At 40.4% G+C, this 23,352-nt stretch overlaps 1 protein-coding gene and 1 long non-coding RNA gene across 2 annotated transcripts in view; one reads left to right on the plus strand and one right to left on the minus strand.

Annotated features, from left to right (window-relative positions):
* The window catches only part of CAVIN1 (caveolae associated protein 1), a 36,841-nt gene that overhangs the window by 5,598 nt on the left and 7,891 nt on the right, over window positions 1–23,352 (plus strand). The window lies entirely within an intron of this gene.
* On the minus strand, window positions 5,935–9,711 carry LOC148129013 (uncharacterized). The gene is made up of 2 exons (XR_015745638.1): window positions 8,452–9,711; window positions 5,935–8,392 (listed from the first exon to the last, which is right to left on the minus strand). It is a non-coding gene; the product is annotated as an uncharacterized LOC148129013 (long non-coding RNA).

The following is a 23,352-nucleotide window of genomic DNA, read 5'->3' on the forward strand; positions in this document are numbered from 1 at the left end:
TAATACATTATCTGTAGTGTCTTAATTTAGTGTAAAGCATACTGGTGGTTTATTAATAAATTGCTGTTTCTAAAGCAACCATGAGTGGAAAAATGGCCTTGCTGGAAAGTAGTTTGCATTGTTGCAATAGACTGAGCTCTCCCATGATTAATTAGCTCATAGGATAGGAGATAAACTGAAGGAAGCCATTTTTTCCCAATAGTGCTCAGCCTAAGATAGTTAAAATAGGGGTGGGATACCGGGAAGCTGCTTGTGTTGGACTAAAGGCTCTTTGAAGAAAGCAACCATCTCTTGGTTTATGCAATGCCATGTTATCAAATCGTGCTGTTTAAATCAGAAAAAAACCAATACCCAACTGTACTTGTGGATGCCACAAAACTGAATGCAGCAAAGTTGGAGGAAATTGTATCACATGCTTACAAAAAGATGTTGTTGGTCCCACACTATGATTTGGTGCATTGTAAATTTGGTTTCGTGTCGGCAGCTTTTGCTCCTGTTCTTGAAATACGGTGCATTTCAGGTCACCTTTACAGTCTTTATGATTTTTATAGAATAGACAGAATGAGATCGTATTATTTGTTTAATTTTATACGTCCATGGATTGCAACAGTTCTGGATGGCTAAGAAATTATATTAAATAATGCAAAAATCAATAATACAAAAATACATAGTCTAAGAAGCATGCATGAAAAGGCTTTTGCTCAAACAACCAAATGTCTTCAGCTGATTTTGATACAAGAATCACACTATAAAGTTCTATAATGGTTTTTTTTTCTGAACAAACACATAGATTCCGCAGGCACTGTAGAAACAGAGGCAAATAGTGCCTATTCCAAAGCAACAGAAGTGTAATATCTCATTATCCTAAATCTTAAAATTGCTTTGCACATGCTACCAGCTAAAATTGATTTTTCATCCTATGTGTTTTCATCCTATGTGTTAGGAATTAAGTGTATCTCAGTGTATTCCAGTAACTCTTTGAAAAAACAGGTAAAAACAATTATATTGTTTTGATATCAACTTCTGGATTATTCAAAACATTATTTTCCTTTATTGTTCTTAATACTATAGTGAGATAATGAAGATTTATACCAATAAGATTATCTCATGGCTATAATTGTGTGTGTGAGATAGAGAGAATGAGAAAGCATGGAAGAAAGTTGCCAATCTTAAGATGAATCATTTGGGAAAGTTTTGAAAATATTTAGAAAAACTTGATCCAAATACAATTAAAAATTCTTTGTTACAAAAACAAATGAACTCTACCTACATTCATGTATAGCCTTCTGGAGTTAATTCGCAATCTGGCATCTTTCTACAAGACAGAACAAAGTCCAAAGCAGCAGACTTTTCTTTTGTTGATTTTGTTTCATGTTCAGGAAGGAAGAGCAAGCTAAACATTTAGAATGAACAGTCTCTAGATATTTAGATTATACTTTAAGGCAAGTAGGTTAGATGTTGGTGCATGTTTCCACTCCCTCTTCTGCGCGCTGTCTCTAGTTAAGGACAACATCAGGAAGGAAGAAGCTTTGAAATAAGCCAGCTAGATTGTTTATATTAAAAGTTAAGAAGATTACATATTGAAAATATTTTTTCACAGAGAATTCTGGGTTATTTTTAAGATATAAGCTTAGAGTATATCATTACTAAGCATAACCTTTGGTCTTAATTTATAAGTTAACCTATGATAAGTTTGTTGACAAGGGGGGAAATGGCATAGTTTAACATGTTGTTCTGAGGCTGGGGTTGTTTGGAGTCTCTTGATGCAACCATTCCAGGGAGAAACTTTAGGAAAGCTTCAAATCCACCAGAGACACTCTTTCTCCAGGTTGCCCATCACAACCATCAATGAGCCCAGGGAAAACCCATAGAGGAGATGGAAAATTAGTATCCTTTCTCTTTAAGAAATTCTTCTTTTCATGTAGAAATGGACCCTCTTGAGTAATACAGTTTTCTGACATAAAAGCTTCCATTAGCTGCCAAAAATTGGTGGAACAAATTGTTTTGTCTGGCTTATTTAATAGTATACAGACTTCTTCACTAGGCAAATAAAATACAGTAACATTTTATTTGGTTTCTTAGATATGATAGATACAACTATCATACCCAACAATTCCTCTGTATTTTACAGTATGTAGGACTATCCAGTCCAACTCCAGATTAACAATAAAAAAGAGGAAAGAGTAGATTCCTTAAAATTACTCATCATGAGCTAACATCTGGACAACTAATGAAGTTATATTGTAAACAGTTCTGCACAACATTTTTGAAAACTCAAATTCATTGATGCCAAAGATTGCCACTACTGCTATTACTTTGAAAAACACAATGTTCCATGCTGTTGTCACACTGCTCCACCAAAAAACTGATTGGCATATCAACTACTCCTTTGTGACCCATGATTTTTTTTATTTTATTGTGATATTAATAGGGCTGCTGATTTCACAAGAGTGTGACCTCACAAGAGCATGATTTCACGACCCTCCTCTTCTCCTCTCGTGACCCACTGGCCAGCTGTGGTGGGGCTGGGAGAGTTGCACGTGCGGGGTGACTCTCCTTAAGTGAGCAGCCGGCTATCCCACGCTCGCCTTTGCCACACTTTGACCAAGCCCGGCCACTCGCCTGAATGTGCACATGTGTGCACCCTGGCCCACCACATGCCAGGGGGTCACAAAGGAGGAGGGGGAGGAGGATTGCCCAAAGGGAAGCTTCCGCTATGGCTGGCGGGCATTCCTCAGCCAGCCCAGATTTCCAAAAACAAGAAATAAAAGGAGCGAATAGCCCCAAGGAGAGCTTGCTGGCTTGGCCCAGCCTCAGCTTTCCGAAAGACAAAGAGAGACAGAGACAGAGAGAGATACACACATACACACACAGAGAGAGGGAGAGAGACATAGACATACAGAGAGAGGGGGAGAGGGGAAGATAGGGAGAGGAGGAGAAAGAGATACAGAGGGAGAGAGAAAAAGAGACGGGGAGAGGAGAGAGGTGAAGAGAGGGGGAAAATAGGGAGAGGGGGAGAGAGAGATACAGGGGGGAGAGACAGAAAGATACAGAGGGGGGAGAGATATAGTGGGAGAGTGGGGGAGATGGGGGAGAAAGGGGAAGAGAAAGAGTGAAAGATAGGAAAGGGGGAGAGAAAGATACAGAGGGGGGAGAGATACAGAGAGCGGGGAGAGAGATAGGGGGAGAAAGAGAGGGGAAGAGGGAGAGATCCAGAGGGGGAGATGAGAGAGAGGGAGAAGGTGAGAGACAGAGAGAAGGAGAGATAGACAGATACAGAGGGGGGGGAAGATAGTGGTAAAGAGGAGGGGAAGAGATACAGACGGGGAGACAGATACAGAGAGAGATACAGAGGGAGAGAGCAGGGGAAGATAGGGAGAGGGTGAGAGTGATACAGAGAGATACAGAGAGAGAAGGGGAGAGACAGATACAGAGATAGGGGAAAGATAGAGGAGGGAGAGAGGGTGGGAGATAGGGAGAGGGGCAGAGAGATATGGGGGAGATAAGGGTTTTGTGGCTGGGTAGGTGTGGCTAGGGAGTCATGTGACTGGGTGGGAGTGAGTGACATCGAGTTGGCCACACCCATCCAGGTTTTGTGGCTTCCGGTGTTTTTTTTCTGTGGCAGATGGGTCCAAATGGCCCTTTGAGTATTTAAAGTTGCAGACCCCTGGTATATAACAAGGACTCTTAACCTTTTTTTGTTCATGACCCCCTACTGAGCCTCATTTATATATGACTTGGCCTCTTGAAGAGAGAGATGGCCCACACTGAGAACCATTGGGTATATTAAATTTAAAAATAAAAATATTCAAATAGATCTCTCTACATATAAATTATAATTGATGGGTGATGCAATCCTGGATTTGAAATATCTAAAGTAGAGTGGAGTTAGCTAAATTCTATCTGTACAAATGACAGGACATGACTGACTTGAACCATCACAATATCTGTGCATGGTTCCTGATTATTTGTGATGAGCAACAATGCTTTCCCGGAAAACAAAAGAGTGGATATAGGCCATAAATATGTAATACATGTAAAAAATAGGAAAAAGCTATTATTTGGGGGAGAATTGTTGCCAGATTGCTGTAGGTGCCTTTGCTTGTGCATCATCCTTGCTGCCATTGCACTGACTTGGCCTATGCCTAGTGGCTATGCTTATAGAGTAACCTTTGGCTCCATCAATACCGCCCACTGATACTCATTTTCCTCACTATAGCCCGAGATGATCCATGGTGCGCCCAGTGAAACTCCACCGGAGAGTGTGCCCCTTGACCTTTCAGAAGACAGCGAACCTTATGACCTTTCTGGAGAGATTTTGCCTCCTGGCCCTTTAGCAGAAACAGTGCCATGGCACCAGCTGGCACAGAATGAAAATGGAGGCAGCAGCTTTGAGTCAGAGAAGGCCAAGCCATCTGCGGATCAAACTGAGCCCTTTCTTTTCGGCTTCTGAAACCTCTGCCCCTACATTTTAGCTGCTGGCTGCCTCACTGAAGTCTGTAGCCCTGCCCTTTTGCTTGTAAAGCAGTTTTGGGGCAGTTCAGAGGCTTTAGCTTTTGTTACACTTTTTTTGCTATGTTTGCTAGTAGCTCTAGAGGAGAGAGGAGAAAAATATAGCAGTCCACCTTAGAAAACTATGTTTTGTGCTCATTTAGTCCCTGATGCCATTTGATAGAATAAAACTACAACCTTTTATCTTGACCTCAATCAAGAATCCAATATCATGGGTCCTAATATAATCAAGAGAGACTGAGGAGAGGGTTAACTAACTAGAAGGATTAGAATTTCCTCTCCCTTCCTACTGAAATTTGTCTGTAACTTTGCCAGAGAGATAGATAGATGAGAGGGGGAGAGAGAGATACCCCTTGTTAATATTCTATTCATTTAATAGTACAATTTTCCCCAATCTTATTTCCTCTGGATATTTTGGACCTAACTCCTATCTCTAAGCAGGGCCAAGTTCCCTGGCAGCAAATTTAGTGGGTCTCAAAAGGCCAGCAAATTATTCCTTATTTAATAATTCATTGTGGTTTTATTGCCCCAAAAGGAAAGAAATGTGGATAAAGTTTTTCTTCTTTTTATGCCCAACTAACTTGGCTGACTCTAGACATCGTGGCTTAGCTAGGAAGGACCGGCAATTACTAATATCCCTTAGACAAGCAAATTGGCTTGGTCTGGTCATATTTTAATACCTAATGTAAATAATGCTAACATATTCATGTTTCACACAAACAATAATTAAGAAATTAAATCGCTACACTTTGCTATCTTCTATTATTTTCAAATTAAATTGCTATGGCTGCTAATAATAGAGCTACTATCTTCTGATAATTTACTAAGCCCCTAAAGAATTATTGCCCCTTTTCACTTAAATGAGCCTCCTGATTATTTATTTATTTATTTGAGTTTTAGCCTTTGTTCGTATTTTATTAGAGTCCTACTGGATCTACTTATTGTCATAAGCAGTTTTGATTTGGCAGCATAGCTGTAGCAACTTGTGGCTTTAGCCATCTTGGAACAACACCTGAGAATATCTAGCAGCATCGATATTTCAGTATCTACCTGGTATTTGTTTCCTAATAAATAGTGAAAAGACTCATGGAGTGAATACTGCATCACATCAAGCCACTAAGCTCTGGAACTTTGCTTTGGGTTTTCTTTGCTATCATGCAGACAATTCTGTCCTGACATAGGTCACATCATGGAAAAAGTTTTCTTTCCGAAAGAGAGTGCCAAGCATGGAAAAGATCAGATAAACAGAAATAAGCTTTTTTAAAAAAAATTGGGTATAGTTGGTAGAATTAAAGACTTAAATAATTTGACAGAGAGCAATTTTATTATTTAGCATACATTTATTATCCTAATGCGTTCTGATTCATTTTTGGGCTCTTCACTGCTTCACCTCCTCACATGCATGCGCACACTCACCCACCACTTCGGTTCTAGATGTTGCTTGGATATCTCATCTCCAAATACCTGTAAGTTTCAACCAAATAAATCACAGATTTTCAAAATATGTTTTTTAATGTACTGTGATATACTATACAGAATAAGCCAAAAATTGTAGGTAACAAAATGTGCCTCAAAGAAGTTGGTTCTGTTTATCCACAAATGGGCTTAACAACTAGTATTTACACAAGACTTTTTAAAAGTATCTGTATATCTCACATACAATCTCATCCAGGGATAAACTGACTCTGAGATTTTTAATCAAAACACCAGGAAAAATGAGTAATTTGTGCTTAACACAAGCTAATTCTCAAAATTAAAACATGAATATTTTGAGAGTTGGCTTGTTTAATTATTCGTTTTATATATCATAATTATTTAGTTTCCTATCTCACAAAGTTGGGTGACTTAAAACATTTAAGGATCAGCTTATTCACAGATGGGCTTATGTGTACAATATCATTAATATGAGGAAAATATGTTCATTTCTCAGCGTAATAGAATCTTCATTGGGTTTTTGTTTTTTGTTTTTGTTTAAGAGCCACTCCATTCACAAGATATGTTTTATACCAGGGGTCTTCAAACTTGTCAGCTTTAAGACTTCAACTCCCAAAATTCCTCCTCCAGTCATGCTAGCTCAGGAATTCTGGGAGTTAAAGTTCACAAGTCTTAAACTTGCCAAGTTTGAAGATCTTTGTTTTATATAAAGGACATTTCTAGAAAAGTTAATTTGCACAAACATCATAAAAAAGCATACACATACTCATAACATACATTTGTTTAGGTATTACCAGGGGTGGAATTCTACCAGTTCGCACCTATTCGCTAGAACCAGTTGTTAACATTCTAAGCAGTTCGGAGAACCGGCTGTTAGAAGAAATTACTGGCCTAATCCTGTAAGGAAGGCAGGAAGGAAACATTCTGGTGTTGCTTACAGAAACTTCCTCTCCATTAATCCTTATTACATTCTTGGCAGGACTAGACTTCCTGTCTCAGGAACGTCTCTGGAGGTTTTTTTCCCTCCTTTGCTGGTACTTTGCTTGTGTGGAGTGACCATTCAAAGTTACAATGGCACCGAAAAAAGTGACTTATGACCACTTTTCACACTTACTACTTTTGCAGCATCCCTACAGTCATGAGAGGCCAGGCGAGGAGATGCGTGCCTCAATGTGGGTGATATTGAGTTGGGCACACCCAGCCAGTCACATGACCACCAAGCCATACCCACAGAACTGGTTGTTAAAAAATTTGAGTCCCACCCCTGGGTATTACAGGAATATTTGTCCCTTTAAGAATATGATCCATGGCATGCTTAGTGATCAAAATTTGTACAAGTTTAGCTATGGTTTATTGAACAAAGCAGAGAAAAAGTTATTACACCACATTAAACAAGGCAACCTTTTCAATCCCTCAAATAATGAATAAAATATACTAAAAATCTTATACAGTTGTCAGATCTTAAATTTTAAATGGTTTTTGTTATTATCTTATATGTCTGGGTGATTGTCTCACAGCTCTTCAGTGCAGCCATGATTTGTTTACCATGCTATAATGAGTGTTTTCATACTTTTTTTTCTGCTATGGTAAATTGAAATGGCTAAGATTGCAGAGTATACCAAAGCAAATTAAATAAACTACTTTATTGCTTGATCCAATGTGGGAACCTGGCTAATGTAGCTTTTCTAGCTTGGTATTGATTTAATGTGCAAATTTAGTCACGGTACTTTGTAAACATGATTTAAGATTTAATGTGATCCAGAATACTATATCCTTTTGCTTAGGTTGTTGCATAATGTCATGCACAATGTTACTGTTAGAATAAAAATGACAGCAATAAAAAGCACTTCTGTTAAAGCTCTTAAAGACCTCCATACCTTGTCATGGAACACATATTGCATACATATGTTGCACTATTTTGTCATTTTCCACATAATTACTTCTATCAATTTAAAATTGTTATTTAGTGTCCCTTCAAAATTATAACAGCAATGATTTATGACCATGGCAAAAGCATTTAGACATAAATACAGCTTTACAGCCTTCTTTAAGTGGTTTCCAGAATTAGCATATTGCCTCCAATAATCGGAGTCCTCATTTTATCAGAAAGGATAGAAGGCTGAGTCAACCTTGAGCTGATGAGGTTCAAACTCCTGGCAGTGAGCAGAGTTAGCCTGAAATATTGCATTTAACCATAATAGCATCCTCATGGTCACATGATCAAAATTCAGACTTTTGGCAATCAGCATATACAACAATGGATGCAACATCCTGTAGTTATATAGTTATCATTTGTAACCTTTTCAGCAAGCTTCCAATAAGCAAAGTCAATTGAGGAAGCTAAATTCATTTAATGATTCGCTTAACAATTACAGTGATTCACTTAACAGGGGCAAAAAGTCATAAAATTGAGTTTTCTCACTTAGCAATCTCACTTAACAATCACCTTGCTTAGAACAGAAATTCTGGTCCCAATTGTAATAATAAATCTCACTTAACAATCACCTTGCTTAGAACAGAAATTCTGGTCCCAATTGTAATAATAAATTAAGGATTATCTGTAGTGTGATTTTAAAAAAAATTAATTCTTTTTAAAAACACACTGCAAAATATTTTGTAACGCAAGGCAAAGAACTGATATTAAAATTGTTTCGGGGTTTGGGTTGTTTGGGTTTTTTTTTGGCTAGGCAGAACTTTCTTTGCACATAAACTATATTAGCCTTTAACTAAGTTCCTAGATAACTTAGAGCTGCTGCTAGAGATGCTTTTATTTGAAGTTGATATCCCACTAAACATAATTACTGTACAATATTTATGGCACTTTTGTGATGGCAATGAATCTAGTTATTTTTAATTTGATAAACCATGTTTTGTCATGACATCCTGTCATTGATTAAAGTTCTTAACTTATCACGTTGAATAAACACAGTCAAATGCTAAACCATCATGTGGCTTGTGCAATTGTAGATATAAATGAATTTAGTCATGTATATATTTTTATTTATGGCATTGCATAGTATAAGAAGTTTGGCAGTACTGGTTTATTCAGTAAAAAAGTGGTTAAGCAAACCAAGTTGTAGCAAACTGGGCAAATGCAAGCAAATCCCTGGCTCTGATTGAGCCATAAAGTAAGTTATCCTCAGCAAAATGGTACCACTTTTACCTTACCAGATTTATGATTAGCAGTTTCACAAAATAATTGTCTTCACAATATGGAGATCTTAATGAGGTAGAAATACTCAGTATTCTACTTGATGTGAAACTTTTAAAGACTGTGGGCCTTGCCTTGAACTCCCCATTCCATGACATAAAGGAATGTGTGATCTTATATATACTGTTTCAGGACAGGTCATCTTAGTAAACCGAAGATTTCCTGGACTAAAGCCACAAAATGAAATTTTTATTTTTCCTATATTGTATCAGTATGTGCCTCCTCAAGCGTGGAATTCTAGCCGCCCAACCACACCCTTGCTGAAAGAGGAATGTAGACAAATTGTTTTATTTTTCTGGTTTCACATGGAAGGGCCTTTGCTGGCTCATATGCTTCAAATTCCTTACTTCATCTCTCCCTGCACTAAATGAATGACTATACTGCCAGAAAGAAAAGGAGAATTTGGAATAAAATACTTCATTATAGCCAAAAATAAAGGCTATATACCTGCCTCTAGAACTTCTAAATGCTTATTTAAGAAACCTTTCCTGTTTTTTTCATATTCCAAACAATTTTACTGTTTTATTAAACTAATAAATGAATATATGTTACCAGTGATGAACATTTGTCTATTTGTTTGAAGACTCTTTATTAAATTTTCAATCGAAAGAACTTATTTTGAGTCCAATTTTTGGGATTTAAAAACAAGCTACCAATCAGCTTCCTTTGATTCATCTTTTCTTTTTCCTTCTTCCTAACATGATGAAGTTTAGAGATTTTGTAGATTTCGTTTGCACAACTCCCAGGCCAATCCCCAGATAAAAGGATATCTCTCAAAAAATGTTTATGTTTCTTAAGATTACATCTCTCCAAGCTCTGTATAATGAGGATTATTTTAGCACGTAGTAAGATTAATTTTCCGTATGAATGTAAGCATATATTTTAAACATGGTTTTCTTTTCTGCAGCCTTTGGAGAACAGGTCTCGTTTTTCAACAGTGCCATAATATAGGGTATAATTGTATTTCACCCTCCATTGAAAGTAAGGTAATTTTTCAAGAATGCCATTGGACAGTTGAGTGTTATATTATTATCTTTATGCAACAGTTTGTAAGACCATTCAACAAACACTGATGTGAATAGACTCAGACGGCATCCTTTAGTTGCCATAAGCATGTGGTTGATATCTATATATACTGAGTTTGCTTCCCTTTCCCTTTCCCCATCCCCAGGGCACTAAATTGAGAAAGTTATTACATGTTTGGCAACACTTTTTTTTTCTCCCTTTAATTCTATGAACACAAATCTAGAATCTGTCTGTCCATTTTCTCCCTTGATCCTTTGTGGAAAATTGCTTTGGGAAAGAGAGTAAGAAATTTCTCAGTGACCACAATTTAGGTTCAGTTAATGGAGGTATGCAGAGCTGCCTTCTCTTTCATATTTGCAAAACTAAGAATAAATTTATGTCTCTAGAAAGCAACATGCTTGATAATATGCATGTTTTCAAAAACATTGTCTTGCCCCAAATATTAAAACATGGTAGCAATACACAATTCTTAGTATCTGGCAAAGGCTTTATTATTTGGAGCATCAAACATGCCCTTTCCCTTCCTCTGAAGGCTGAATTAAACTGTTGTTGTTCTGCTCTCTGTGCCTCTGCCACCCTCTGGTTGCATAATGCCCAGCCCTAGGAACATGACTTGTCTTTGTGCCTTGCTGGCCTTTTATATATGAAGAGGAGTGTTTATTATTAGTGTTGTAGCAACCAGGCAGTTGAGTGTACACATAAAGACTGCTGGATCAGTGATTCATTGCCTAGGAATGTGGACTTGGATGGAGGACGCAGGGAGTGAGAAGGAGAAAAGCTGTTCTGTGGAATTGACAAGTTGGGAAGGGTAGTTGTGCAGCTGAGCTCTTCTACATTGCCTCCTGCAGTTTCTAAAAATGCCTTTTGTCAGTTGTGAAAAGCAGAAGGCCACAAAATAGAAATATATAAATATATGGGAGGGGCGGGGACAAATGAAATAAGACTTTTGTATCTTCCAATCTAGGGTTGTATCTGTACAACCTGTTCCCTTTTTTATCCTTTAACTGGGCTCATATGCAATAGTAAAGTTAAAATGCATTTTGTTTGGTTTAGCATGATGTGCAATTCTATTATTGTGCTTTGTAGGCCCAAGCAATCTATACCTTTGCTATCATATAGAGATCCTGTTATGAAGTAAACATGATTTAGACTTGCCCACAACCGCACGTAGGCATTGACACACACCTACCTATGCTATGAAGCAGTTGATAGATAAACACGTTCCAGATAATTTGCAGATGGGTCAATGTGTACATCTCCCAAATTTCAATTACGTGCTATGTGCAGAAGAGCATCTTGCATGCTGATTGGTTGATCCAACCTTCTATTAGAGGACAATTGAAATGCAGGCACATTCAAATGACAAAATGGAGTAGCTAGAGGATTTAAGTATAAATGCAGCAGCTATGCAACTGTCCCCAAACAAGTTCAATTCAATGAAGACTTCGTTGTACTCCAGGGACCCCTAGAAATAAAAGTAAAATTCTATCCCTCCCATAGTAACCAACAGCATTTCTCTGCTGGTTACAGAAGAACGAACATTGCTTCTCTGGCAGTCACTTATTTTTTGTGTTGTCTGCAGAGGATAGATGGAGCTTTTTGTTTCACTCCTCTGTTGAAATCTCTTGTTGCTTAAATACAAGTCCAGTGTATTACTAAATGATTTTCATTTTATTTTATCTGGGGAGGTCTGCAGCTCCTTAGTAAGAAAATCAGTAATGACAAAAACCATCTTGTCCAATTATTACTTGGTGTTTTACCCTTGGTTCACAGCTATGTGGAAACATTGGATATGTTGCAGATCTTCCTCTCAGGTCACCCAAGGTAACAAAGAGGCCTGATCCAAGCCCTATAAGGATTAGATATAAGTCTGTATATAATCCCAATTCCCCTTGCAGTGCCCCTAGCCTTTAGTGACAGATACACATAGGCTCATTCGCAAGGCACTCTAATAGTGATAGATGTTTCAAGCAGCGGATTGTTGTGACCAGAATTGCTGTGCTTAAATTCTGACCTCACTCTTTGCTACATATGCCAGAATGGTACTGAACAATCCAATTAGAATTTTAAACAGCAAGTAATGTTCACAATTGATATTAAAACCTGATCATCATACTGAAGAGATCTTCCTTTACAGTATAATGAATTTATTCAAAAACAGACTTTTGAAAGATTTCAAAAACTTTTCTTGGTGCTGATTAGCTTATCTTTCCCTGGGATTTCTCCAGCTGCTTTAAGCATTTTGTAACTTTCAGCAAAAGTTCTCATTTCTTATTGTTCCTATATAACTTCTTAAAAAATAACATCTTCAGATTCTTCAGATTTTCAGGTTTTGCAACACAATTCCTTTACTAGCACACTTAGAACTCATGGACATGTTTTTTTTAATTCATACACCACTTTTGTTCTAAGATGCTTACAAGTATTTAAGTTGCGTTAGATGCAATAAATTAATATCAGTGACAATATGTGATTTCAGAAATTAGAATAGATCAAATGGGTACATGGTTATTTGTGTTCTATGGCTAATTCATAAAATTGATTGGCTTACACAAAATAGAACCACTTTCATATGAGTTGTTTACAAATAGTCCTTGACTTACAATCAAATTATCAATCCAAACATAAAGGATGACGTCATTGACTGAATAGCTTAACAACAGCAGTCATGGCTGCTGTTGTTAAACAAGGAACGTATGGCTCAGTAAGTGAGAACTTTGTATAACTGCAATTTCTCCAGATTGGTTTCAACAGAATCCATGTATGGGTTATATTCAGCTCTGTTCGGCTATAGACTGAATAGAAAAAAACTGAAGACACACACCCTTTGGGCCACCGTCTCCATTTCTTCTATTCAGTCTCAGCTGATATAGACGGCTGCTCGATAGCTTCTCTGTTTTTTATAGATAGAGAGATGCTGGCAGCTTAAGAATTAATTGATGTTTTATTTTGGAATATCCATACAACAATCCTTAAGGGACTACAAGTATTACAGGCTTTAAATTGCCTGTGTGCTTCTTTCGACTGTAGGAACAGCTACGGGCTTAGTGAACGGCCTGCCTGTTCTTCAACTGAGTCTCTCACAGCGCCCAATCGCTTTTTCCTCCAACTCACTCCCAAAACCTAGAAAAAGGAATTGGGGGCGTTGAAGACTCATCTGCCTGCTGGGTAGCCTGCCTGCATTAAGGGAGCGCTACCCAGTCAGCGCACGGAGATCGAGGTACGGAGCCAGGAATGGTTAGCACCTAACAGCTGACTGCTGGACACCCGTTTGGCACTTTATTCGAGGAGACCGTCGGTTCCATAACACCAGAAGGTATCAAGGGGCTCCTAAATTGAAAAGCCTGACAGGCAGCCTGCCCAAAAGGAAGCGCTGCCTAAGCAGAGCTACGGATCAATTGGCACGCTGTCCCAGGAATGGTAATTCCGGCGCTGTGGCGGTTAGATTTGGTAGGAATGCCATTTTGAGGTAGACGGCCATTTTCCTAACCAAGTCTAGTGTGCTTTTAAACTGATCTTTTTGCCGCTGCACAGCCAAACAGCCTGGTGCGACCTTTTCTATTTTTTTCTGTTGATCAGTCAAGCAGCCTGGTGATCCTTTTCTGCTGTTTTTTTTTATTTTTCCTGCTGTTGCAAAGTCACAGTCAGGAGGTCTTTTTTTCTGTGGATCTATCAAACGTGGCCTCTAGCCTCTAGTGATTGATATATGGATCGTATAATCATTTAAATATTCAGGGAACTAATCCATATTAGCAGGCATTTTATTGGCTAGAGAATAGAGCCAGGAGTTTCAATCTCCTTTGAGAGCATACTTACCATTTCCATCGGAGTTAACTTCACCTTATATAGATAGAGTATTTCTACTATATCCAGTAAGATCATGGATGAGTCTTCCAGCACCCTGTCTCCATATTAGGCTGCTGCCACCCAGCAAAAAAGTAGGGGCAACAAACCTGAAAAACCAGAGGTTCAGCTCAGGAGGCAGCAGACAAAATTAGGGCTAAGGCCAGAGCCAACAGGAAAACCAAGGCAGACAAACAGGCCGAGCGTCGGCCTTGGTAAAGCAGGTAGAAAAGAACTCCAGAGAACAAGAGAAGCTAATTCAAGTCAGTCCTCCCAGGGAGGATCAGACAAGTCAGTCGGTCCAATCCCAAGAAGATTTAGACATAGAAATTCCGGGGCAAACAGTTACAAACACTCAGGCTGCAGAACCCCCAGGTTGCTCTCATTGGAGTGGCCCAGCCCCATTGATGCCTTCTTTTCCAAAGCCGGTGCAAATGCAGCAGGCTGGGGCAGGAGGGCAGTTAATGCCATTGGAGGTACAACAATGGTTCACCCAGTTAATTAGCCAGGGAATGACTGGTGGAATTCAGCAGAGGCAACCTGTTCAGATAGACTCTAGCATAGGCTTCTCTCACCGCTGCAAACATCACCATCCCCCGAAACAATTTGTACTGCTCTAACCTTACTCTCCTGTCTCCTCAGAGAAGGAATTATCAGATTATTCCATGGAGGAAGGAGAAATTGAGACACTATCTGAGGAGGAGACTGAATCAGAAAAATCTGGATTCAAAGGACTCTTCAGGCCTCATTTATTTAAAGCATTGCTGGCCAAAGCCAAGAACGCCACTGGGTTGGAGTTTAATACCAATTCTCTCACATAAGCCAGGGGGTAATAAAGCCCTTTTCACAGACCCAAAAGAGGAAACTGAAGTTATTCCTTCCTATGAACTCTTTTTTAATATGGTCCAAAGACAATTAGATCTCCCTGGTTTGTGCCCTGGTGTGACTGTGTTTGATAAACATTTTACAATGTTGACATACCAATAGCAGCAGCATTACAGCTTCCTGAGGTCGATGATGCTGTGTGAGCACTTGCGTCTTCTTCAGCCACATTTAATGACAAAGATGATGTCCTCAAAGGTGAGGACAAAAAGACAGACTTAATGTGGCAGAAGACACACCAGGCAGCAGCTTGGGTGGTCAAAACTGCCACAGCAACATCCTTTTTCACCAGTGCGTCGCTGATTTGGCTACGGAAAATGCCAACAAGTACCAACTAGCAACATCAGAGCTCATCTAGATTTCAACAAGGTGATTGCTGCATCAGAATACATGGCAGATGCAACACTGAACTCTGTGAAGTTCTCATCTTGCGCCCTGTCTTTGGCAGTGGCTGCCTGCCAGTTATTGTGGTTCAGGTATTGGCCAGCAGACACCAAAAGAAAATGGAAACTTGCATCAGCTCCATATAAAGGTGGCAAACTATTTGGTGCCCCATTAGATCCCATGCTCATTGAATCAAAGGACAAATGTAAGATCTTGCCATCAGTCTTGAGGAAAAGAGAAACCAGTTTCTCACCCTATTACAGACATTCCTTTCATGCACCTTTCTACAGGGCAACTAATCAAAGGAATCAAGGAAACTTTGGCCCGCGGCAGGACTCCCAATCTGCGCAAGGTGGCCGTTACAAGGCAAGATCGCAGCCTCAGGCCAAACGGCCATTTTGAGGGTCCTCCAGCAGGCACTTTCACAAATACAAATAACCAATCCGTGGCTCCTGTTGGCAGCAGACTTCAGTTTTTCGCAGACCAATGGGAGCAAACAACCTCGGATGCTTGGGTTAGACAGACAACAAGGCTGGGTCTAACCCTTGAATTCCAATCCTGTCCCCTGAGATTTTTCATCCGATGCCCGGTGTCGACAAACACCTCCAAACGAAAACTGATGGAGGAGGCAATTCAGCATCTCCTAACAATCCAAGCTGTGGAAGTTGTCCCGAAGGAAGAACAGGGCCACAGATTCTATTTGATGTTATTATGGTTCCCACAGTGTCATGGGGCTGGAGGGCCATTTAAAACCTTAAAAGACTAAACTCTTTTATTATTTATTGTAGGTTCAAGATGCACACACTTCAATCTATTTTGAATAGGGTGAGACATGGGGACTATTTAACTTCAATTGACCTTATGGAGGTGTACTTACATATCCCAATCCTTCCTGACCACCGCCAGTATTTAAGATTTTGTTATGCGGGCAGACACCTCCAATATAGAGCCCTCCCGTTTGGTTTAGCATCTGCCCCCAGGACATTTACCAAGGTCCTGGCTGCTCTAACAGCTCATCTTAAAACAGTACCAATTAGGATATTGGCCTACTTGGACGATATCTTAATTCAGTCGGTTTCTCAGGATCTAGCTACTAGGGACCTGAGGACCACCCTGCAGACTTTAGAATCTCAGGGGTTCTTAGTTAATCGGGAAAAAGAGCCATTTTGATTCTTCTACCAGGCTATTGCATTTAGGTGCCATAATAGACACAAAAAATGAATTAGTGTTTCTTTCCCAACGAAGAAGAGCGGACATTCAAGAGTTAGCGGCTCATTTCCATTCCACTGGGATGGCTTCCCCTGCCCAAATGTCTCAACTACTAGGCAAAATGATATCATGCCTTGACATTGTACCGTGGGCACTGCTGCATTCCCGTGAATTGCAGTGGTTCTTACTATTGTCTCAGAGAACAAAGAAAGGGACTTCACCCATCTGAGTAAGATTGCAAACCAAAGTGTTAACGTCCTTGCTTTGGTGGACTTCTTCGGTCTTAGACAAGGGATGCTCTTTTAAAGACAAAGATCATATAACCATATACCGTGTTTCTCCAACAATACGGCCTCCACCAATTGGAAGCCCCACCATGTTTTATTGGCATAAAATCGGCTCGCTTTCCCGGCTCTGCCCAGCCCGCACGGCTCTGGCGCAGCCCTGGCGGGATGAGTGGAGGGCCCGGGGGGAGGCGCTCGCTGCCTTGATGAGAGCTCTGCCACCAGGCAGGAGGGCCTGCCTGTCAGCTGCGCTGGGCGCCCCAGGTGGAGCTCTTCGCGCTCTGCCCGGCGCCCGGCAGGGATGGCGGCTGGGCGCTTCTCCCGAGGTGGGCCGATCCTGTGCTGCGGCCCCGGGAGATTCACCTCCCCACGTGGGGAGCCCTCTCGGGCAGGGGAGGCTTTGTTGTAGTAGGGTGTCGTCTTTAAAATAATTCGCTTTACCTTCGAAGGCAAAGGGAAGGCGGCGACAGGAGCGCCTGAAGCCAAGTGTCTCCTCAGGGCTCCAGTTGCAGGGAGGAGCCCTGATTGGCCGCATGTGGCTGCACCAAACGCTGCGGCATTGCTCTAATGCCACGGCAGCAAGGGAGAAGGGAAAGCAACGGTGGCGGAAGGTCTCCCGAACATCCAAGCTGTCTCCGCCCACCCACCCAAGGATGCAAGGGGGGGGAATTAAGTCACCCCCGAAAAGACGGCCTAGCCGTTTTTTCGGGGGTCAAAAAAAATAAGGCCCGGCCTTATTTTGTGAGAAACACAGTACCTATGCTAGTCTTTCAGGATGGGGGCCCATTGTCAGGACAAGGTGGCACAGGGCACTTGGACCAATAATGACCTCAAACACAATATCAATTGGCTAGTGTTAAGAATGACCCATCTCGCTCTCAGGGAATTTGAGTCTCTAATTGTGTGACAGGAGGTGTTACTCCTGATGGATAATGTGGCCACTAAGGCGCACGTCAATCATCGGGGGGACACAGTCCAGGACATTACCAAAAGATGCTTCTCGCCTCTGCAGCTGGACAGAACAGAACTTGATTTCAATCAAAGATGAACATATTTCAGGGGTGCTGAATGTCAGGGAAGATGGGTTGAGTAGATCCACAATAGATCACGCAGAGTGGGCCTTGATCCTCTGCTCTTCCAAGAGATTTCTAAAAGATTTGGTCACCCAGTATTGGATCTCTTTGCATCTCAGATGAATCATCAGCTGCCTTGTTTCTTCTCCAGGTTCCCATCCCGGGGGGGTGGAGGGAGTCAATGCCCTTCGCTGTCAGTGGCCAGGGGGACTCCTTTATGCCTTCCCTCCATAGCCACTCATCTCGGCAGTCATCAGGAAGACCCTGCAGCAGAAAGTGGAGATTCTCCTTATGGCACCATACTGGCCCAGGAGGCCATGGTTCGTGGACTTGGTCAGTCTGTCTGTGACACGCCCATGGAGGATTCCCCCTGACAGGATCTCAGCCAGGGGCCAATTCAACACCCAGAGCCTCAATGGCTCCAATTGGCCCCCTGGCACTTGAGAGGTGATTGCTGAAGGGGGCTGATCTTTCCTCTCAAGTTATTAACATCATACAGGCGGACAGAAGACAATCCACTATCCAACTTTACGAGGCCACTTGGAGGGTCTTTTGTACTTGGAGCAGGGATAGGGACTTTGCCCCCACTGAGACTTCAATCTCTCAAGTGTTAAGAGTTTTTGCAGCAGGGACTGGACAAGGGCCTTGCTCCAGCAACACTTCGTAGACAGGTGGCGGCACTTTTGTCAGTACTATTATGCACAAGTCTAGACTCATTAGCACGGGACCCTTTAATTCGGCGTTTTCTCAAAGGAGCATCAAATTTACGACCTGTGGTCATACATAGATTTTCCACCTGGGACCTTACCAAAGTGTTGCAAGCCCTTATGGTTTCACCCTTCGAGCCCTTTAGAACTGTCAACCTATAGTACTATCTTATAAAGTAATTTTCTTGGTGGCCATCACTTTGTCCAGGAGGATATCGGAGCTGGCAGCTCTGTCAGTAAGAGCTGATCTCTGTATATTCCATCCCAATCAAGTTGTCTTGCGGTTGGATCCTACTTATACCTAAAGTCAATTCTCATTTTCATAGGGCGCAAGAACTTATTTTGCCAAATTTTTGCCCAAATCTATCTCACCCTAGAAAAAGACTTTTGGCACTTGCTAGACGTACGGAGAGCTCTTCACATATACATTAAAAGAACAGCTTCTTTTTGAAAGACAGTGGCTATGTTTATATCTTTTCATCAGAACTCTTTAGGTCAGAAGGTGTCTTCTTCTTCTTCCATAGGCAGGTGGATTAGAGCAACCATTGTTAAAACTTACACAGCACAGGGGTTACCTGCTCCATCACATATCACAGCTCACTCTACACATAGTGCGGCCACTACAGTGGCTTGGGCTACTCAGGCTACAGTGGAGGAGATATATAGGGCAGTGACTTGGTCCACTCCTTCACCATTCATTAGATATTATAGACTTGACATTATAGCTGCGGAGGCAGTTTTTGGACAGAGAGTCTTGCAAAGGGTCCTATCAGAAGAACAGACTCAATAGTGGCCAGAATACCGCCCATCGGACAATGCTTTGGTATGTCCCATACATGGATCCTGTTGAAACCATTCTGGAGAAGGGGCATTGGTAGACTTACTGAGAATGTGCCTTCTTAGATGATGTAGACAGGATCTAAGCCCCACCCATTTTTCTTTTTCTGGCCATCGTGTTTTTTTGGACTATTTAAGACACTACTAATTATGAATGTTATACAAAGATGGGACTCTTGCAGCATCTACAAGAAAACCTCGACTTCATCAACAACTGGAGATGGTGGCCCAAAGGGGGCGTGTCTTCAGTGTTTTCTATTTAGTCTATAACCGAACATACATGGATCCTGTCTACACTATCTGAGAAGGCGTGTTCTCGGTAAGTCTACCAACGCCCCTTCCAATTTCCTGCCAACTTCCCCATTGACATTGTTTGTGGGAAGCTGGAAGGGGACTTTGGACATTCTGGTTATGTGATTGTGGGGACACATGATCATAGTTCATGTGTCCCCACAGAACTGTGAGGACCCATTGTAAATACCATTTGTTCAGCTTATTTGATTTGAGCAGTTGTTGAACTTAGTGCAAGGACTAACTGTATATTTCTGGGAAGTTAATCTTTCATTTTTGCCACCCTTTATCTATTTTTTAAACTTAATTTAATCTATTGTCTACCTGATATGTTTGAATTACAGTTCCCTTGATTGCAACAGCATGGCCGCTACAGCATTTCCTAATCTGATGGTTCCAGTTGTGTTGAATTCTAAAGAGTTGCTGGTATAGTGGTTAAGATTTTGGCTTAGAAAACAGGAAACCATGAGTTATAGGCCTCCCTTAGGTATGAAAACCAGCTCGGTGACTTGGAGCCAATCATTCACTCATCTCATTGGATTTGTGTGTGTGTGTGTGTATGTGTGTGTGTAGGGGAATAGGATGAAAAAGGATATTTGCCTCTTTAAGGTACAGATAAAAAAGGCAAGATAAAATCTACAAATAATAGTAATTGGGATTCTATTCTGATATTGACTGGGTTCCATAATTTGTGGTGTTTTAGTTCCTTGCTGAATTATGGACCACCTGCAAGCAGAAGATCAACAAGTAAGACATGACCTACGTGCACCAATGGGGAGGGTTGGAATTCATCTCTCCTTGTACAAATGTTGTGAAGCCAAGAAGAGATTGATAAGAATCAGAGCTATGCTGTCCGGATATGGCTGGCTTCCAGATATAGCTATGCAACTCTGAAGCAGGGGAAACTTTTGTTCAGGCATTAATTGTGCAGTTTCCCATGGAAGGAAGTGATTCCTGATGTTTCTGGCCAATGATGACTGGAGTCTCTGGGAGATGAAGAATTGCCCTTCCAGGTGTTGTTGTGAACAAAATGATAGACCTGCACCATGAAAGGGGTGGGGGATATCCTGATTCCAAACAGCAACTCTTTCCCATCCACAAAAGCCTAATTGTAAAGTTTGGACTACAGTTGCAACTTCATTACTTTTACAGATGTTTGGCCTAACAGATTCAAATAGGCTCTGAAAGTCAGCACAGTAGCACGTATGTAAATAGTAAGAGACAAAATTTTTCCTCCAAATGCAAATCTAGCATATTAGACAGAGTTGTATATTTTAATGCATCACCCTTGAATATTTGCCTTTGTATATAACCTGAATACAAAGTTTTGAATGCAATAAGTGCTGAATAGGAATTGCTAGAAGGGAAAAAGTGAAGATACAGCAGAGCCCCATTGATGTAAGATAGCATAGTGTAGTGATTAAAATGTTGAATAAGGAATGGGAAAGGTGGCAACTCCAAAACAAAAGGATTGAATAAGGATTATCTAGATGTTAGACAATCTTCAGCCACTGAAGAAATTCACTGGGTGACTTTGGGCCAGTCACTATATACGGTGAAATGCACCCTAGAAACCTAATGCTATATCTATAAAGTCTACAGAGGTTTGAGCCAGGAAAGCATTAGCTAACAAAAGAAGTGATGAATAAATAAGTGGAAGGTAAAGCACTTTGCATAGAATTAAAAAAGGAAAGAGAATCTAAGGATAAAGGTAGGAAAAAAATAGGATTATAGAACCAGAAAACTGGGAATTATTTAAAAGTCTGTGTTTTCTGATGTTCTATGTTAATAATGAATACTTTTGTTTTAGAGTATAGCTATGCCATTGTAAGCACCATGTTGTTAGATATGCCTCTTGCATATATGATATGCCTCTTGCGTTTCTCCCAACATAACAGTTTTCCCTCCACATCAACTATGTGGTACATTGAATTGAGAGAGATTGACTACTCCAAGAAACTTTATGTTGAACTTGGGTCTCCCCAGTCCTATTTGCCTATCTCTAAAGAATCATCTTTGTCAATGCAAATACACAGCTTCATTATAGACTCAGCTTCATTATAGCAGAGTTAGGAAAATCATTCTTTCCTTATCATCAAGATGCCTTCTGGATGCTTTCCATAGCTGCACTTTTAGCATAATGGGTCTGGAACACTGAAGACACAAGTAGCATGTTCTGGAAATATGTCCAGGTGATAATAGGAAGTAGCTTATCTGTTTAGAACAATGGAGAAAATAATAGGATATTTTTGTGAAAATGAAATCTGGAAAGGCTTCTTTTAGGAAAAATTTGGATCTAATCTTCCTCCAATTCACTGGTTTTCTTTCCTCCATATTCAATTAATAATTATAACAGGGGAGAAAGGACTGGCAGTAAAAGAATATCAGCAGAAATGGGAAGGATTAAATTTTCCTCCAGTCACTTCATCCCCCCAAAAACTACTTCCATGGTAATTCACTATCACAGATACAGTATGTTTGGACAGCTCTTGCTAACCAGTATAAAATATGGTACTGCCATAAATTAGCATATGCCTGGAAGATAAAATTCATTTGAATTTGAATTTGAAAGGAAATATTTGGTATTATCTCATTCTCCGTTTCATATGTGATTCTTGATATTCTTCAGTTAATTGGACTGAATTATCAGACAAGAATGCAATCCCTTAAAAAACAGTGTTCTAATTCATGTTATTGGCATTTCGCTAATCAGTTTTAATTCTTGGTACCTTAAGGAGTGAAGTGACAAAATTACCACCATCCCATTAGGAAGAAAGTGGAAACTCGTTACATTCAACAACTCCTTAAGTAAAAGGGAAAGACAAGGAAAGCCATGCTGAGGAGCCTTGCTTGGCAAAATTGAGATGTTTAAAATGTTGCCAGAAGTCTTAATTCTTGTGTGAAGAGAATTGATTTCCATGTTTGACTCCCCTTCCTCCTTCCCCTTAGCCAATGGGAAAGAATTTTCCCAGTAATTCCACAGCTTTCCCCATTCCCACTCTTCAAATAGTACAGCTCCGGGGTCATAAATCTTCCTGTCTTTAAGCTTCTGTCCCAATGCTCTGTATGGTAGTGGCTATTTCCAGCATGGCTTGAGTATGCTAGGCAGGATGCACGCTATGTGCTGCTTGGGTGAAAACCAATCTCATTTCATATCTGCTTCCTTCTCATCCACATGTCTGTTGCACACTTTACTTTTGCTTGCAGTCACAATGCTAGGTAAATCTCTTATTTGTGAAAAATGATAAAGGTTTGGGGTGACAGATAAAGAGTTGGGCATCTTTTTGATATCTAAGATGCACCATTAAAATCGCAGTGCTTACATAATTGAAAGTTTCTCCATTTAAAAAAAAATCCTTGACATAAAGAAAATCTAATTAAAATCTTTTTCTCTAACTGCTTTAGTGCAGAAATAATAATGTGAGTCTCCATGCTAGGCTAAAACAATATCATTGTGGCATAGGGGAGAGAGAAGGCTGTGTTACACTGAGAGCAAGTTATTGGGACAGAGAGGGAACATACTTGCAGTGGGTGGGAACAAAACTTAAGGGGTTGAGCTCATGCTCAATGCATGAGGTCACACTTCAAACAAAGTGATGGTTGTTTTAATCAAGATTCACTGAATTAGCCAAAACTGGATACGTTTGCACAATAAATTA

Source organism: Notechis scutatus, chromosome Z (genome assembly GCF_049901735.1).
Source record: "Notechis scutatus isolate UNSWTSFEM ecotype Mainland chromosome Z, rNotScu1.2, whole genome shotgun sequence".
NCBI classification, from domain to species: domain Eukaryota; kingdom Metazoa; phylum Chordata; class Lepidosauria; order Squamata; family Elapidae; genus Notechis; species Notechis scutatus.